This window comes from Leptidea sinapis, chromosome 31, assembly GCF_905404315.1.
Source record: "Leptidea sinapis chromosome 31, ilLepSina1.1, whole genome shotgun sequence".
In the NCBI taxonomy this organism is placed as follows: Eukaryota; Metazoa; Arthropoda; class Insecta; order Lepidoptera; family Pieridae; genus Leptidea; species Leptidea sinapis.
The window spans coordinates 6,656,740-6,677,223 of NC_066295.1; the positions used below are offsets into that span (position 1 = coordinate 6,656,740).

The 20,484-nt window shown below is 37.1% G+C and overlaps 1 protein-coding gene across 1 annotated transcript in view; it reads right to left on the reverse strand.

Annotated features, from left to right (window-relative positions):
• Positions 1-292, reverse strand: part of LOC126974077 (semaphorin-2A) — a 537,897-nt gene extending 537,605 nt beyond the window's left edge. Inside the window, exon 1 of the mRNA XM_050821480.1 lies at positions 117-292. The gene's annotated coding sequence lies outside the window, so the exon portion shown is untranslated. The remainder of the gene's footprint in view (positions 1-116) is intronic.
• Positions 293-20,484: the final 20,192 nt, after the last annotated feature.

Genomic DNA, 20,484 nt, shown 5'->3' on the forward strand with positions numbered 1-20,484 from the left:
TTTAATAAAAGTAACAGGACATAATATGAAAGTCATTATGTAAATGTTGTTATGAAGATAGTTTGATAAATTTGAGATGATAAGAAATATCGATTCCGTTTAAGAAACTTACGTACCTTAAGCAAGCCTTTACTTCATTCCGGAGACTATGTATCCACCAATATTAAACACAAGTATAAATTACACAATATTAATCACATTTTAAATGCACTTGGACATAATGTTATTTGTTTACATACTCAAGGTGTCACGGTTATAAATGAAAAGCCTATTAATTGTCCACAAGAAGTGTATCAATATTTCGACACGTTTTTTATGTTATATTTTTAGTATGATGTCAGAGCGAAGGTTGAACGCGTAGTATCTCGTCGAGGACGCGGCAAATACTGCCAGGGGAGGGGAACTCTACGCCGCCCGCCCTACACAGCCTGGGACGCCGATACAAAATTAATACTTGTTTTACTAAGAGTTGCCGATTTGTCGGACCCGAATTTGGAAAGGCTGATCTTGTTAGCAATTAAAGTTGTCTTAAAACATACTTGTATAACTTTGGAACCTTCTGAACAACGGGGGGAATCTGTTAAGTTGTTACATTTGGGCGGCTCTTAAAATACTTGATGTTAATTACTGAATATCGATAACAATGTGGACCCTTTTACTTTGAATTTAAAGTTTTCTCTTTTGCTTTAATCAAACAATGATAGCATAAATACTGGGTTATGTATAGTTTCACGGGCTATTATACGCATCTCGTCATCTAATGGACTGCGTATTACATTTGCGTAAAAAAACCCTAGGTTCAAGATATTTTAAGCCGAGGTAAGTGTAGGTTTCCTTTCGATGGTTTTCAACACCATTTGAGTGTCTAACAAACGAACATATTAATTCGCAAATTCGACAACACATTGATACGTGGCAAACGAAGACTTTTACGCCATCGATGCTAAGAAAATCTCTGGTAATAGTAGATATTTTATTCAACAGAACCTTAAAATGATAAACTATCACAGATCTAAGTAGGTTTGAACAGATCTTTTTGGATATCAATCTATTTAATGTTAATTTAAATTTCAATAAGTTTTCACTCGAACCTGTGGAACTTCCTATAACGAACCACATCTCAATTTTTATTAAACTGGAGCCGTCCCAATATTTCCCAAACTTCGCGAGACAAGAGAAACTTCCATTTCCCTCGTTTAGGAACTCTCCAAATTGATGCAATATTGTTTGCATGACATTAAAATATTTTTGGTAAGAGCACGATGTAAGTACTTTTCGTGAAGTTATTTATTTCAGGCTGTGTGAGTGTTTCATATTTATAGTCGTAGCTTATAATATATAAAGCTATCTAATATCCATTAGGATATAAGGATTAAAAAGATAATGTTTCAAAAGGAATTTTTCGTAAAGAATGAGAAAAATTCAAGGAAAAGGAGGAGAAACAAGCATACGGGTCACCAGGTCTTAAGTGATCACATAGTCTTGCAACACCAGAGGAATCAGAGAAGAGTTGCCGGCTTTTAAGGAAGGGAGTAATTCGAAGCTCCGGTTGAGATCGACCGTGTGGTGCGCTAATTTACATTCCCGAGCGGAGCACCTCACGTACACCTTTTTATAAAACAATTATAAAGGTTATGAAACGAGACGAATTTGGCCAATATTGAGTTACAACAAATTGTTCTTTAAATTAATATGACTTATGTAATTACTTGTACTATTACATTGTCACGTATTCGTATTTCGGCCAATATTTTAACTATCCTGACAGATTTCTTAGACTATATAATATTGTATACAAATAAGTTAGTACTAAGTATTTTCTAGTGGTCTTTCATCTTTAATTATAGAGTAAAAGGTTGTAAGTTTGATTCTTTCTGGAAAAATTGCATAATTTTCCACGTTTGGATAAAATACTATATCTGTATAGTATAACTACTATACAGACTATAAACTAACTAACTAACCATAACTGGTTTATACGTATATTCCGATCAGAAAACGAGTCTGTGTGTATAACCATATATTGCATATTGCATTATTGAGTCATTGTTTTGAATTTTCGTTTTGCTCAAAATTGTTTGTCCCAATAATCCTTTTAGTTGAGTCCGAATTGAACACTTTGCAATATGAAAAAAATCTTCATTTCATTGTGTAGTATGAGTATATATTGGGGAGTTTTTTTTTTTTGATAAAAATGATAAGACGGGTAAGACATTCCTCTGATTGTAAATGCTACACGCTGCCTATTTAAATGCAATAGCACTCAGGGTTCCTGATAAACCCAGTGGGAGGCTCGTTTGCACAGGATGCCGGCTAGATTATGGGGTACCACAACGGCGCCTATTTCTGCCGTGAAGCAGTAATGTGTAAGCACAACTGTGTTTCGGTCTTATGGGCGCCGTAGCTAGAGAAATTACTGGGCAAATGAGACTTGACATCTTATGTCTCAAGGTGACGAGCGCAATTGTAGTGGCGTTCAGAATTTTTGGGCTTTTCAAGAATCCTGAGCGGCACTGCATTGAAATGGTCAGGGCATATCAATTACCATCAGCTGAACAGCCTGCTCGTCTCGTCCCGTATTATCATATAAAGCACTGCATTTGTGCTTGTCGAGACATATATTACAACTTAATTTCACTAGCTATGGTGCCTTACAATAAGAAACACAATAATGCTTGCACACTACTATTATAAATAATAAAAAAGGATGCACAAGTGTGTGTGAGAATAGACAGAACAAAAGACAGACAGTGATATAATATATTAAAAAACATTTCATTATATACATATGAATTTAGAAAAAGTATCCCGTCTGCTTAAAATTTCTTATACATCAAATAATGTTGTAATCTGTTAAATAAAAAAGTATACTTACTTTTACATACCAGACCAAAACTTTTCTAGAAAATATTTTCACTTGATTGATGTACATTATCACAAATTGATGTTATATGGCACTTACGTAAATTACTCCTTGATGTTGTGTGATTATTAAACACTCGCTATCTTTTTACCTGGAATCGGGGTTACCGGTTCAATCTATTTTGAATGTATACCCTTAACTACTATTCCCATTTTATGAACTATAATGAATTTTGTTCTTTATAATACTAAAAATATTACCCCATAGGTCTCTTGTATCTTAATTGATGCGCCCTGTCCATTACAATGAAGTGCAAAACAGGATTCTTGAAATAAATTTTGAGGAGCTGTACAACCCCGCTCGTCACCTTAAGACTTAATATGATAAGTCTCAATTGCCCAGTAATTTCACTAGCTAAGGCGCTCTTCAGACCGAAATACAGTAAAGTTTACACATTACTGCTTCACGGCAGAAATCGGCATCCTGTGCAAAGGTGCCTCCTAGAAACTATCTACGCACGGCTTAAGAACTAAAATCAATGAAAAGCTTTGAAATTCCATCTCTGTCACAATGGAAAGTAATGCTAGATAAAGCTTTTAGTAAAAAGATTAACGTACTCTTTCAAATAATAAAGCAAACATAAAATATAGCTCTTTATAAAGATATCTAAGATAACCTTTATATTAGCAAAGTCCTTTGGGACAAGCCGCTCAGCTGTCTGAGGTTTTGTGATTATATTTGTTTATAAGCAACGCGTAGGATGTACACTTCGTCTAGGGGATGGAATGATAATAGGTCTCACTGTAATATTTTAACATATAAATTTTATATCTCTAAATGAGGTTTGTTAAGGTTTGTCTGAATTGTACAATGCGATTACTAATTGTGACAGTTATCACGACCATCATGTTCACGAAGCATCTATACACAAACAATAAATTCAAGCTGTAAAGGTTTATGCACTGATATACAATAATTTATATTATTGTGTAGTTTGAGTTTCCTGTATGTTCTTCTCACTAGCTACAATTTTTCCTAACATAATAATTAATTAAAAATAATACAATAATTTTATACAAATGATTTAGTTTTCTTTAGTGTTAATTCCGCCAATATTTGTTTTTAAAACAATTCGACACGTGTTTCGCCTCTACACGAGGTATCCTCAGGACGTGTTGTCTCACCAAAATCTGGCAGTCTCGTGCCAGATTTTTAATAAACACTAAAGAATACTTAAATCATTTGTATAATTATGGATTTCCGCAAAGTAACGCCTAATTCTAATAATTTTAAATCAATATTTATAGTAAATATTCAAAAGCCATAGTTTCAGCCTAATTAAATAAACTTTATTTGATTTGTCTTCGTGGAGCTGTTTTGTGATCGTTAAATTTATTTTATGATTATCTTTGGTAGAAGATGCTTTATATCTAATCATAAACTAAATAAAATAAAAATAGATTGAGCTTAAGAATATTTTAAGATATTAAGCGTTAACATAAGGGTATTTTAATTTTATTTGATAAAATAGGGCAACGGAAGACCAATGCTGGTTGTTAAACCAGCAAACAAGCTGAGTTGAGACCAATATGTGACGTATACAAGCTGCTTGAGATCATCGTGAGAGGCAAGATGGAGGGAAATAGACGCGCTGGGTGAAGAAGGAACTCCTGGGAGTATTCGGGAGGATTCTGCCCGTCGAACAATTGTTCCGTCTCGTCGGTGATACGGACGGATTAAAATTTTTGACGGACGAACAAAGAGGCATTTTAAGAAGAAGAAGAAAATTTTTACCAAATATATATGCATATGTCTAAAGAACATATTAAGTTCGTGATATAGATTTGTCTTTTAAAATGTTTTTGTTCCGCAGCGGCTGAATGGATTTCGATGGACTGAGCTCAAAATATAAGGAGTAGGTTTGGCTACTTTTATTGAAATATTATGTGACTTTAATTTAGTTAGATTCCTTGGTCAGACGTTCCGCGAATTATAACAGATAGGCACACGATAAATAGGTGATTAAATTTGCACTTTAAAGTTATTGTTTATTTTTCAGTATAACTTACTAGCATGGCCTTGGGTACCTGTTAAATTAATTTATTTAGATATATTTTGTTTTTTTATCCAAAAATTTATTAAAGTTCGTATTTCGCCAAAAAAAATTCTTGATTTGTTCTAAAATCTGACACTTTCTGTAAATTTTTTTTCTATTACTTAAGAGATTTCATGATAAGATAAGATTATTTTTTATGAAAATATGGCATGAAATACAGGTTCGACGTTCAGCTGATGGTAATTGGTAGGCTCTGCCCATTACAATGCAGTACCGCTCAGGATGCATGAAAAACCCAAAAATTCTGAGCGGCACTACAATTGCGCTCGTCACCTTGAGACGTAAGATGTTAAGTCTCATTTTCCCAATAATTTCACTAGCTACAGCATCCTTCAGACCGAAACACAGTACCGTTTATACATTACTGCTTCACGGCAGAAATAGGCGCCGTTATGGTACCCATAATCTAGCCGGCATCCTGTGCAAAGGAGCCTCCCAGTGGTAAAAACTTTACACGATTTATGATTGTATACAATGTTTGAGATAAAGAGTTTTGAGAGACAATAAATTAAGAATGATTGTTGTTTTCATAATTTCTCTTTGCATTCAAGTCTGTTTAGAATATAGTAATATGCATTACTTGTGAACGCTCTCGGTTAGGAAGCAACATCTTTGATCTGACACAAATCAATTATTCCTAGATAACAACAATAATTCTACAAGTGAAAATGTATAGAATATATAAACATAAAGTGAGCAGAATCTTCGTTGGGACATAAGCTAGTAAGAAATAATACATACAATGTAAATTTTATATCTGACCAGAGATTTGCCTACCCTTGTACTAATACATTATGCAATACTACCTTTTTATAGATTTACTTTCGAGATATTGTTCTAACAGAGAGGATATGCATTCCATACATTTTGTATGAAAGAAGACTTTTTGCATAAAATGAAATACAACATAAAAACAAGTATTGAGAATATTTTATGGTCCGCAAAAGACTTTTCTATGTATATTCCTCTGTATACCTATTGTCTTTAATTTGGTTATTTGTATTAATGTAGTGTAGATTACTCTCTCAACGCTAAAGCGATTATGTTCACATTAGATGTCCAGTTTAGCAAAGCGATTAAAACCGCTACGTTCAAATTTCAAATGATGCATGATCTATAAGTCTTGGTACTTTTGAGCAACTCTCCAGAAGTGAGGCTATCTATAGGATCCATCTCAATTGATAACATATTAGGGATTTAAGAGAGCTAATCGATAACATTGAACTTATAGTAGTAGAACTAAAAGTGTGGAAAAATTTCATAAAATTTCTTCCAGGATATAAATGTTTTTGTGTGATCCTTACATGAACGTGAAATAAATTTTAGTCACATTGAAAATCCATTACATGCGCGAGATTTCTATCGCATTGTTTTATTTACTTCTTTAATTAATGAGTACATTATGTACGGCTAAAGTCCAAGTAAAAGGAGACAATTTTATTTGTTCGACGAATAGAATCTCGAAGTGTGGTGTACGTATATAGTATTGAAACATATATTGATTTATTCCTTATAATCTCTAAAATAACGTAAAAATCATAAAGATATGTTATTAATAAGATATTATCTAATATCTTGAGAAAACACATAAACGGCCATAATTTAGGACTCGCCCATGAAGGGTTCCGTAGCAGCAAGTAACATAATATAAAATTTGTATAGAAAGAAAAATTATATTAAATAATTTAAATGGAAAAGGCAAAAAATCTTTACTCAAAATCATAATATGTTTTTTTTAGTTATATCATTCACTTATTTTAGAAGTTACAGGGGGAGCCACATTATACCATTTTGCAAGTTTCTCTTGCGCAAACTATTCAATTTAAAAAAATATATATATTAGAAACCTCAATATCATTTATGAAGACATATCTATAGATACCACACGTACGGCGATGATTTCCTAATTTGGGGCGTATCGTGCGAATTCTGCGGCAGGAATCAGGTGAAACAGTTCTTCGGAACACTCCCCGTGATAAATGCGATAGAAGACACACAATAATAGTGATTTAGAAAAAAACATACAATATTGGAATAATAAAATTACACAGCTTTCACAGGGAGTAATAAAGTCAATTGTTGACCCAATATCCCTGTCCGTTCAATATGACGGTAGCCGGTTACAATAATTACAATAATGCGGCCAGTAATGCCTCTCAATACGATAAAATTTTTAACATTTCCACACAACTCCCACGTAATAATGAATAAGGTTTTGTATTAAGATCACATGCTAAATGAAAGGGATTGAGACGAAGTTTTTCACATGCTTTATATTATCTTGTCCTGTATTTATTCAAATTCAAATATTTTTATTCAAAATAGGATTTGACAACACTTATTGTAAGTCAAAAACTATCACCCATTCCAAAACGAATGTCTCAGACCTGAGAAGAATGGGCGCAACAAACTCAGCGGGCTTTTATCTTTATTTCTGTATGGAACGGAATATTAATAAACTCAAAATTCATTCTAAAAAGTACTTAACGTAATGTGACATCCAAGTTAACCCATTTACTTAAAACATAAATTTTCAAATATAAGATCACTATAAGATGTTGTTAGGTTAGCTAATTACTTAATAACTTAGAACAGAAGGCCTTACTTGGTATTACATGGATTACAACTTTTTAAGGTAGAAGATTAACTTTTATTAACTAGAATTAACTAACTTACAAAGAGAAAAGCCTTCAAATCGCAATTCATTGATGTACAAATGCTCAAGTAACAACTAGCTAAGACACATAAAAAACAAACTTAAAAAGAGATTTAGCTTAGCTTTTCAATTAAACAAACATTTTTATGTCTCCTACATTACCATAAAAGTTTTAAACATTCTGTTTTCGAATTGAAACACTTCCAAGATTCCGGCGTAGAAAACAATAAAAGGATGTGGCAATCAGTTCCACTTTTAACTTTTGGACATGACAAAGTCTGATAATGCCACTCGTATTTTATTGAACATTTTGTACATGATGTTTTTGCACAATATTTAACACTCCTGAAAAATTTACCTTGATAATCCATTAGCTTTGGACCGAAAACGGATAACAACGAAGCTTCTATATCGTTTTGTTGCATTTGTTGCAAGAGTCAATATTGCGCAACTGTTTTTAACACGACTGAATTAACCGTGCAAAAATTTGTTGACAATTTAGGATCGTAACTTGTGTTATTGAAATTATTGGAAGACTAGCTGACCCGACAGACGTTGTTCTGTATATCTATATATATAAAAATGAATTGCTGTTCGTAAGTCTCGCTCCAAATCGAGAACGGCTGGACCGATTTGGCTTATTATGCTCCCTGTTGTTATAATGAAATTGTTTCACAGCAGAACTGTCAAACCGTGCGTCAATAAATTCTCTCAAAGAAAATATGTCCATACAAAACAAATATCGGACGACGGGGGACACATCAAAGGAAAAACAAAATTGTTGTTTTTATTTAATTCTGAACACTTTCATATTTATTCACCTTTTAAACCTTCCCTGGACTTCCACAAATAATTCAAGACCAAAATTAGCCAAATCGGTCCAGCCGTTCTCGAGTTTTAGCGAGAATAACGAACAGCAATTCATTTTTATATATATATAGATAGATAATAATTTATTATATTAAAGTTATGTTATTATGGACACGTCATAAAGACTCAAGTTTGCGAGCTTACCAGTAAAAATCCCCATTTATTGTATCACCGCTCTTCGACAATACCTCCCTTAAAAGCGGGGCGTCAAATTCAATTATTTTTATTCAAAATAGGATTTAAAATCACTTATTGAACGTCAAAATCTACCACCCATTCAAAAGAGACTGCCTCAGACCTGAGAAGAATGGGCGCAAGAAACTCAGCGGGCTTTTTTTTTAATATAAAATATGGATTACAATGTAATATCGTACAATAAACATTTATAATTAAAGAGCCTGAGGGTGTTCGCTTTATTCCTAGTCCGTGGTGTCATTAAGAAAATCGTTTATGCTATAATAACCTTTCCCACACAAACGTTTTTTAACAATTCTTTTAAATTTCGTAACACATTTGTTTTCTACATTTTCTGGGATCATATTGTAGAAGCACAAACATCGCCCAACAAAAGACTGACTAACTCGACCCAACCGAGTAGTAGGCATAACAAGTTTATGTTTGTTCCTCGTGTTAACATTATGAATGTCACAGTTTCTAGAAAATTCCTCATTGTGCTTATGAACATGCAAAACATTATCAAAAATGTATTGAGAAGCAACAGTCAAAATGTTTATTTCTTCAAATTTTTCTCTTAATGATTCTTTAGGACCTATGTTATAAATCGCGCGAATAGCCCTCTTCTGCAGCACAAACATAGTATGAATATCGGCCGCACTGCCCCATAACAATATACCATAGGACATAATACTATGAAAATAACTAAAGTATACTAATCTCGCCGTATCTATGTCAGTTAACCGTCTAATTTTCTTAATCGCATATGCTGCAGAACTAAGCCTATTCGCCAATCATTCAATAAGGGGGCCCCACTGCAATTTGGAATCAAGAGTAATGCCAAGAAATATAGCAGATTCCACTGGTTTTACCACCTCTCCATTTAATAAAATATTCGCATCTACATTTTTGACATTTGGCGCGGTTAATTTAATATATTTGGTTTTATGATTATTTAACAATAAGTTATTGGCGCTAAACCAGTACACGATGTCAGATAGAGCATTGTTTACTTCGTCATATAAAACTTGGCTTCGTTTCACTTTGAATATAAGTGAAGTGTCATCCGCAAACAATACCACCTTGTGTTTTTTTTCTACAAGGTTAGGTAGATCATTTTTATCATAATATCGTCATAAATATAGTGCGGATGTACTTCAAACGGCCCATATTCTAGCGCTCTACAAAGCGCAGGTCCGGCAACACATGGATCTAACGGACGCTGCCATCTCTGGTCTGGCTCACCCCAGTATTAGCTGGAACCATTTGACCGCGTACATCGCAGAGCTGCTCGAATTGTCGGGGACCCAGAGCTTTGTGAACGACTTGATCACATGGCGTTTCTTAGAGACGTCGCTTCTTTATGTATTTTCTATCGCATTTATCACGGCGAGTTTTTTGAAAAGCTGTTTCACCTGAATCCTGCCGCTGAATTCCATCTTCGTCGTACGAACCATGCCACAAGTTAGGATATCATCCCCACCATCTGGTTGTGTGGCTTTCCTCCACAATGAGATTTTCAAGGAACTTTCTTCCAGCTTTAAGAAAGCTGTTGAATGAGCTTCCTTGTGTGGTGTTTCCCGGACGATTCGTCATCTTCAAAAAAAACGTCCTTAAAGGCCAGCAACGAGTGTTGCAATAGAATGTGGGCGGCGGTGGTTACTTAACACCAGATGATTTGTACGCTCGTTTGTCCTTCATTTTCCATATAAAAGTAGCGTTCTACGCATTATTACAACTACATACAGGAAAATACAACTAGTGTTAGTCAAGGTTCAAATGTGTCCCAATTAGGACGCTATAAAGTCACTCTATCAGCGCACTATTGACATGTCTACGCCTTTCTAATAAAGGTTTATACAAGTACATACATCTTTTTTTTATGGAATAGGGGGACAAACGAGCGTACGGGTCACCTGGTGTTAAGTGATCACCGCCGCCCACATTCTCTTGCAACACCAGAGGAATCACAAGAGCGTTGCCAGCCTTTCAGGAAGGTGTACGCGCTTTTTTGAAGGTACCCATGTCGTATCGTCCCGGAAACACCGCACAAGGAAGCTCATTCCACAGCGTTGTAGTACGCGGAAGAAAGCTCCTTGGAAACCGCACTGTGGAGGACCGCCACACATCCAGATGGTGGGGATGTTATCTTAACTTGACGCGAGTCGTGCGAAGGTGGAATTTGGCGGCGGAAATCAGGTTAAACAGGTCTTCGGAACACTCCCCGTGATAAATGCGGTAGAAGACACACAATGAAGCGAAGTCTCTACGCTACGCCAAGTGATCCAGCCGTTCGCAGAGCACTGGGTCCCCGACAATTCGAGCTGCTCTGCGTTGCACGCGGTCAAATGGATCGAGCTGATACTGGGGTGCGCCAGACCATACTCCACCATCTACTCCATGTGTGGCCGGACCTGCGCTTTGTTGAGCGCTAGAATGTGGGCCGGCTTGAAGTATTGCCGTGCTCTATTGATGACGCCCAGCTTCTTCGAAGCCAATTTGGCTTTGCCCTCCAAATGGCCACGAAATTGGCAATCGCTCGAGATTTCGAGACCCAGTATTCCGATACTAGACGAGGCTTTAAGGGAAGTGTTTTCGAAGAGCGGCGATACGACAAATGGGGTTTTTTTTGTGGTAAACGCGCAAACTTGAGTCTTCTGGGGGTTGAATTGGACAAAGTTCAATTTACCCCATTCCGCGACCTTCTCGAGAGAGGACTCGAAAGAAGGCACGAGTTTCTCCCGGCACTGGTTGACGATTTCCCGAGAGAGACCTGCATGGCCCCTCGTATACGGCATCACCAGTGCTGTCGTCTGCATAGCAATGTAAGTTGGAGGTGTCCAACATATTATTGATATGCAGAAGAAACAGCGTGGGAGATAGCACACAGCCTTGGGGCACTCCAGCATTCATGGGCTTCGGGTTCGAGCAATATCCGTCGACAACGACCTGTATACTGCGCCAAGTGAGGAAGCTGGAGGTCCACTTGCACAAGCTCTCGGGAAGCCCAAATGATGATGTTTTGAGAGGAGCGCCTTATGCCATACACGATCAAAGGCCTTCGCTATATCTAGGCTTACTGCCAGGCCTTCCCCCTTGCTTTCAATAGCCGCCGCCCATCTATGTGTTAGGTATACCAGAAGATCTCCTGCCGACCGACCATGGCGAAAGCCGTACTGTTGGTCGTTGATCAACTGGTGACCCTCTAGATATACCAAGAGCTGGTGGCTGATAATGCTCTCCATGATTTTGGAGAGCAGGGAGGCTATAGCAATAGGCCTTTAGTTTGCCGGATCCGAACTGTCTCCTTTTTTTTGGATCGGATGGACAAGGGCTGACTTCCATGAGTCAGGGACTACGCCTTTGGAATAAGAATGCCGGAATAAACGCGTTAGCACCGGCGTCAACTCAGGGGCACACGTTCTAAGCGCGATTGGAGAAATGCCATCCGGCCCGCTCGACTTCCTGACGTCCAACGAAAACAGAGCTCGCCTAACAGTTTTCTGTCTGAATTGACTTCAGGCATAGAGCTTTGACATCGCGGGATGGTCGGCGGTGTTTTTCCGTTGTCGTCAAGAGTCGAGTTGGAGGCAAAAAGAGCGCAAAGGAGATCAGCCTTCTCTTTTGCCGTATGGGCCAGGGTGTCATTTCTCATGTGCAACGGCGGCACGGACGGCTGGTTGAAGTTACCAAGAGCAGCTTTCGACAACGACCAGAACTTGCGTGTTCCGGTCGGGTAACTGAGAAGCTGCTCGCCGATTTTGACGACGTGCTTCAATTTCGCACGGGCGATTTGCCGCTTAAAAAATCTGAAGGCACGGTTATATTTCCTCTTAAGAACTTTGCAGTTCGGATCCTTTGTGCCCAGCGCCGCAAACCAAGTTCGATACGCCTGTTTTTTGCAGTCAGATGCTGCTTTAACTGACGCATCGAACCAGGGCTGTGATCTGCCACCGGTCGGTAATACAGAGCTTGGTATAAAAATATCCATGCCCTGTAATATCACATCGGCTACTGCAACGGCGCAGGCACTAGGATCGTTAGAAGGGAAACAAACCTTGCCCCAAGGATAGGATGCAAAAAAGGAACGCATCCTATCCCAATCTGCTGACTTGTAGTGCCAAACGCGGCGGGTCGCTGGTGGTCTGCGACGTTGGCGTCGGATAAACACTACACTCCTGACCAGGCAATGGTCGGACGTTCCAAGAGGGGCGTCGACAAAGACCTGATAACTATCGGGATGTGTAGTCAGCAGAAGATCTAATAAGGACGGCATGTGGCTATCCACATCCGGGAGCCGCGTTGGCGACTCAACAAATTGGGACAGACCATATGCCAATGCAAAATTATGCACAGATCGCCCTGCGTAGTCTGTGGTGCGTGATCCAAGCCATTCGGCATTGTGCCCGTTGAAATCACCCAAGACTACTATTTCAGCAGAGGGAATCTGTGCAAGCACGTCGTCAGTTACCGCTTGAACGCAGCTCATGAGATGATCGGTTTCTACGTTACCACTTTGGGACCTGTAGACACACGCAAAGATGCGTACGCGGTCCTCTAAATCTACGCGGAGCCAGAGAGTAGACAGGTCCCTACTCTCAAAATTGCGCAGACGGCGACAGCAGATATCCTCCCTAACGTACACATATACCCCGGCATGAGGCAAAAATTGTGCTCAATTTTGTACCCGGGGTACGTTAAATATGACGTATCGCTAGGACGAGATATCTGCGTCTCCGTAAGGAAACACAAGGCCGGCTGCGCCGTCTCAAAGTGGTGGTGGACGGCGTTTAAGTTGGAGTGAATTCCCCTGATATTGCAAAAGTCCACGTTGAGCATCAAGCGGGGTGCCGTGGTGTTACTGCGTCATTTGTCCTCGGTCATGCGCGGTTCTGTGCCCTCCCCAGAATACGAAGGGCAGCCTGAGCGAGAGTGCTCGGGGAGGGATTCTCCGGCTCTGGTAGAGCCGGAACCCTCCTGGGGTAATTTCTGTTTCAAGACCGCTCTCATATTTTGTTGGGGGGAGGGGGGGGGGAAGGGATGACCTCCGGTCCTCGACACTAATCTATGCGAAACATAGCGGCACTAGGCCGCTACTTCACGCCGGTATTCTGTGCGAGTGTGGTAATTAACCCGGACGAGTCTGGCCCGATTATGCTGACGTCATAAGACGGCAGCGTAACTCTCCCACTTTTAAAAAGCCCTTAGTCGCCTCTTACGACACCCATGGGCCTGGGGCTCCCCTATTCTTTTTACGCCCCGGGGAAAGTACAGGGCGAACATCTTATAAACAGAGACTTTTTCTTTAACTTAGCGGTTAATTTAAAAGGCATAAAAAAGCATTTATTTTCTCAAAATTGATTTCTTTACAATTCTTTTTGATGTCATTCCTAATATACTAGATACTACCACCGCTTCGGAAACAAATGGCGCTCTGAGAGAGAAGTAGCAGCGCAATAAACTCTCCTAGCATTCTTTTTTTTGCGCTCTTTTGAATAAAAATATACAATATTTTACAGTCATTTCTATCGCTATAAAATAATTATAATCTAGTCACAGGCTGTCCGATCACTTAGATATTCAGCTGTGGAGTAGTAGGATTTACGGTGAGCCATTTTTTAATAAAACATTTAATTTTATTTATAGGTTATGCCTGAACAGTGGCTGGGACTTTATTAAAAAAGTAAGTAAACATTTACCCTTAAAGCTATTATGAATCTTATGAAGTCTACTCGAATAAGTTACAAGCAATCCCTTATTTCTAGTGTTATAATAATGAAAATTACTATTAAGAGCAAAAAGCTTTTCATAACCTTTCATAACCCCTTCTTGTAGAAGTGATAATGTAGTTTCTTTATGGGATAAGTATCGGTTCAGTACGTTCTGTAGTATAACCAAAGAATAACCCGGCTTTCCGTTTATTAGAATAGAATGTGAAAATGGCAATTAATTACCAAATTCAGAACATGGCTGACATTATTCACTTAGGTCTCACACTACAAAACATAACTCTTTACATTACTATTCTATAAAAAAAAATCTGACACGGCATTCGCACATATTGTTACAATCATTGATTCTACAAAACAGTCGCGCGTGATATTTTAGTTGAAGTTATCGAACAAATGAAAAAAAAACACATTGCTCTGCTCGCAACAAATTAGATTCGATGATTGAATAACCGCGGTTTAGGTGCCGATAGAGTGTTGCAATAAAATTTAAGGCGATAAGAATAACTTATCGGTTATATTGGGACAGCTTCAGATTATTGGCAGCTAATTACTGACAGTAGAAGGTAGTAATTTATCTCTATCTGTTGATAGTATATTGGGAACGGCCATTAGTGTACAATTGGACTAAATCTATCCAATCCGAAGTTAGGCACTGAATAAATTCCCCACCCCAATTAATAAAACCATAGAAAGATCGATGATTTTAAAATAATAATAATATCAACATACTTTTTACACAAATTATCTCTCCCCAAACTAGGCATAGCCTGTACTATGGGTACAAGACAACGATGTAATATTTAACACAATATACTTACATAAACATACCATAAATACATATTATAAACATCCATGACTCGGAAATAAACATTCATAATCATCATAAAAATGTATGCACCTACCAGAATTCGAACCCGATACCTCTAGCTCAGTAGGCAGTTTTGTTTTTCAAATTAAAAGTTTGTCCATATCTACAAACGAAATGACCCGCCCACAAGCAATTAAATTGAAACGAGCATGACGAAGCCGCCACAAGAACTCAACCAAATAACAACCAAGATGAAAAGTAATGAATGTATCTATGTATTATGAAATGCTCACTAAACTATACTCAGTTTATGTATGTTTATCAAATGATTACAATAAGAAACGAGACGAGCAGGACCTTCAGCTGATGGTAAGTGATTACTTCAGCTCATTCTCTTTTGTAATATCAGAGGATACACTCGAACTATTTCATATTGAAACTGGTAGCCTTGAGAAAAGCTTAGGTTATCACTTAAATTTTACGTTTATTAATAGGATAATGTAGGGAAAGGTTATTAATTTATTTAATCATATTGATTATAAAATATGTATTATTTATAGTTACCATTCTTGAATATTTAGATCAGAATTTTGTATATATACATTATGAGTATCATTATTTAATCGTATTAAAGTAACAATTGGTTAGAGTGAGAGAAGAGGAGCCTGCCTAGCGCTGCCGTATGTGTGAAAGAAAAAGAAGCCAGGCAGACTGGCGCCGCAACGCGTTACGTTACGAAGAGGAAATAAGAAGTTATCACTTCAAAAAATACCTATTGGCAACTCAATATAATTCATCGTTTTGTCCACAATATGTCTTGAAATGAGCGAAAATTTTACGCTTCCAATAGTTATATAAGTTTTGATTTCCCAAACACAATATTATATTAATATGAATAAAACAAGATCCGAAGCACTTGGAAGGGATCTGAGACGGACATCTGGCACACTTTAATTTGCTTCCACCATTGTTGTGTTGAATTAATATTCCAATTTATTCCATTTCTGTATCAAGGGCTGTAAATCAATATCGGTTGTCTGTTTCACTTCACAAACGAATTTGTCATTAAAACATCCGGTTCGACGGTACGATTTCACAGACTGAGATGGGATGTGATCATTTATAATATAATATTTAGATGTTATGTTTTATTCTGTAATACTTATTCGTATTTGTATTTTTTTTACAGAGATCTTGTTTAGTATATAATATGTATATAGGAATTAATGTACTTAGGAAATTAATATTACTTATTTATTGTTAAAAAAACACAAATGCATTATGTCATAAATCTAGGTCAACTAATAATATCCTGCCACTGAATTCCACCTTCGGACAGCACACAACAAATAAGGATATCATCCCCACCATTTGGATATGTGGCGGTCCTCCACAGTGCGGTTTTCAAGGAGCTTTCATCCACGTTCTACAAAGCTATGTATTGAGCTTCCTTGTACGGTGTTTCCGGGACGATACGACATGGATACCTTAAAAAAACGCGTCCTTAAAGGCCGGCAACGCTTATGTGATTCCTCTGGCGTTGCAATAGAATTTGGGCGGCGGTGATCACTTAACACCAGATGACCCGTACGCTTTTTTGTCCTCCTTTTCAATAAAAACAATATGTTGAGCATGTTATTTACAGTATCTAACTATTAGTATTGTTTATTCATAGGATGAAATTGAAAGTGTAAACAATAGCTAATACGAAAAATGTAAAGTTATCCTTACTACTGCTAAAGGCATAAAAAGGCATCAAAGGCATTTATTTTCTCAAAAGTGATTCCTTTAGAATTCTTTTTGATGTCTTTTCTAATAACTACTAGATACTACTACCGCTTCGGACACAAATGGCGCTCTGAGAGAGAAGAAGCGGCGCAAGAAACTCTCCCAGCATTCTGTTTTTGCGCTCTTTTCAATAAAAACATACAATATTGTACAATCATATCTATCGCTATAAAATAATCACAATCTAGTCCCAGGCTGTCCGATCACTTAGATACTCCACTGCTGGAGTAATAGGATTTACGACTAACTTAAAATACCGTACGTCATGATGCTGTGAAAATAACTGAAGTACACTTATCTAGCGGTCGCAACATTCGTGTACTCTCTAATCTTTCTAACTGCATTTGCCGCAGAGCTGAGTCTATCTGCTAGATGGGCAATATGTGGACCCCACTGAAGCTTTTTATCTAACGTGATACCCAAGAAGACCGTAGTGTCCACAAGTTCCAATCTCTGGTCATTTACAAGTACGTTGGTTTGTACCTCCGCTGTGTTTGGTGTAACGAACCGTAAACACTTTGTTTTTTACTGTTTAAATGCAGATTTTTCGTCTCCAACCAACGCACTATTACAACGCTATTAATGAGAAACAAGTTATTTTTATGTACTTGAATAAAACATGAATAATAATACAACCATATATACCATGTATTTGCTTTATTGTTTATTATTGAGATGCATTCTAGTATCTTCTGAAATATTATTTACAGTATACTTTTAATTAATTCAAATTCAATTTTTTCTATTCAAAATAGGATTTGAAATCACGTATCAAACGTTCAAATCTACCACCCATTTGAAAATATATGCCTTACACCTGAGAAGAACGGGCGCAAGAAACTCAGTGGGTTCAATTTTTTTTTGGAGTATCTTATCCAAAGGGTGAAAACAGGACCCTATTACTAAAAACTCCACTGTTCGACCACCTGTCTGACCATCTGTCACCAGGCTGTATCTCAATAATTATGATAGTTAAACTTTTAAAATTCACAGATGATGTGTTTCTGTTGCCGCAATAACAAGGAAAGCTTCAAAATCAGAATAAAATTAATATTTAAGGAGGCTCACATACAACAAACGTGGCATTTTTGCCGATTTTATAGATGCCAGTACTGCATTTGCATTGGTAATGTCTCAAAGTGACGTGCGAAATTTCGATGCCGCTCATAATATAGGATTCAATCAACAATCCTGAACGGACCTACATTGTAAGTGGCAGGACGTATTACTTACCATTACATGAACGTCAAGCTCATTTTCTTACTTTTTCTCATTAAAGTCACGTATGTTCACTTTGTAAATCAATATTTTTTATACGATGTTAAAGTAATTTTTAATGGGCAAGTAAGTGGCTTTCCTGATGACCTCTCTATAAATATACGCAATACAAGAATAGGTTTTGCCTAATTTGAGGTGAAATCACGGCCTTCTATTAAAGTTAAGACTTCGAGAATACTGTAGCTGGTTGCTAACTCCTAAGTTAGAGAATAAGACATAAGAAAGTGACAACAAAGACTTAATAATTAAGACATGAAGTTGTAGTAGAAGTAGGATGGAAAACAAAGAAAAAACGTGATGCGAAAAAGGCGGTGAAACAAATAAAATAATTGTTTTCAGCTGTGATTTCAAATTCAGTTAATAATATAACCTGTAATACTGTGCATACTACTGCATATGTTAGTTGCTGTAGAGCAAATATTATATTACACCAAAACATTAGAACATAGGTTAAATGCAATAATTACTCATAACTCATTTACTTAACGCATTCTTGATCTTCAAAGACCTTTTCAAATTAAAGAAAGACGGTAATGTATTACAGTCTCGAGTCACTTTAATAGTGGCGCGATTCTTTAATAATTTTAATTATAACACTCTCATGTGTCTAACCCTTAAACACTTCTGTAGCTTTTAAAAAGGCATGTGTTTTCCTTAAAGGCTTTAAGTACCTTTACATTCATCCTGCTATTTGCTTACTAAAACTCATTTTCATAATTTCTTTTTAAATGCATAAGCAATTAAATTATATTCATCTTGGCTTAGCAAAACGAGAAAGTAATTATAAGACGACGTTGACGTCTCGACAAGTTATTTAGAAAAGGGACAATTTAAATAAATCTTGAAAAATGTTGAACATTATAATTAATGCAAATATAATGAATGCAGGAAACCATTATATTCAAAGTGCCTCGTCAATTATTATGTTTGAGCTGTTTAAGCGAAAGCTGTGCTAACAATCGTTGGTTTTATTTTATAAATATTATTATGGTAATCCTAGTACTTGTGTCACAGCAGCGGCTGAACTACAAGGCTGGGAAGCGGTTTTAAATATGACGGTTAACCGATTTTAAAATCGGCTTTTATCTATTATTTCAATCGGAGTATAAATGGAGAGATGTTTTATAAACCTTATTAACAGATCTATTTCGCAATTATCGAAACGAGACGAGCCTAACAAAAGTACGAAGACTAATTTCGTGAGGGGTTCGCAATAAAAATAAATACTGTATTATTGTTGAAAGCCCTTTGTTCAGAGTGCAACGTGGACACTATCCGGCGTCATTTATGGTTTGGTGGGGTATTAGCTATGAAGGAGTTACTGAGCCATACTTTTGTTAAAAAGGTATCAATTCATCGGCACAAGTGTATCAAGATACCATTCTTGAGAAGGTAGTGAAGCCTCTTAACAACACCATGTTCAATAAGCAAGAATGGTCATCCCAGCAATACTCGGTGCTGGTTCATAAAAGTCGATCTACGCAGTCTTGGTTGGAAACGAATGTTTCGGCCTTCATCAAAGCTAAAGACTGGCCGTCGTCTAGTCCCGATCTTAATCCGCTGGATTTTGATTTAGTGTCAGTTTTAGTGAGTTAGTACGGCTTGCTCTAAACGCCATGATAATTTGAAAGTCTCTAAAACGATCCGTACGATTGGTAGTGAAGGATTTTCTCATGAAAAGAGTGCGCCCTTCTATTGACAACTGACCTCTACGTTTATAGGACTATATTGTAGCGAATGGAGACCACTTCGAATATAAGCTTTTTATATTTAAAATTCTTTTATATTTATGTATTAAACTAATACACTGTAAAAGGAATAAATGTTATTTGCAATAGAATTTTTTTCTTCTTTGTTTCAGTATTTATGGCAAGACTAGGTATTATCGATGTGTATATTGTAAGGACTTCTTTAACGGTCCCATAACGGCCAATACGGTTTCCGTGAAGTTCACTCAGCTGGTGCTCTTCTTGTATATCTCACCCATAAATGGGCGCATGTGGTTAAGTAGAAGGGAGAGGCGTTGGTGGTGAGTTTGGACAGAGCGAAGGCCTTCGATAGGGTTAGCTTCAATATCGCTTATAGACATATTGCTATCCTATGGACTTTCCGAGAGGCTGTGACCCAACTGGGCCAATAGCTTTTTGGCCATTCGAAGCATCAAGATTATCGACGGTAAATCAATGTGTACCAATTAAT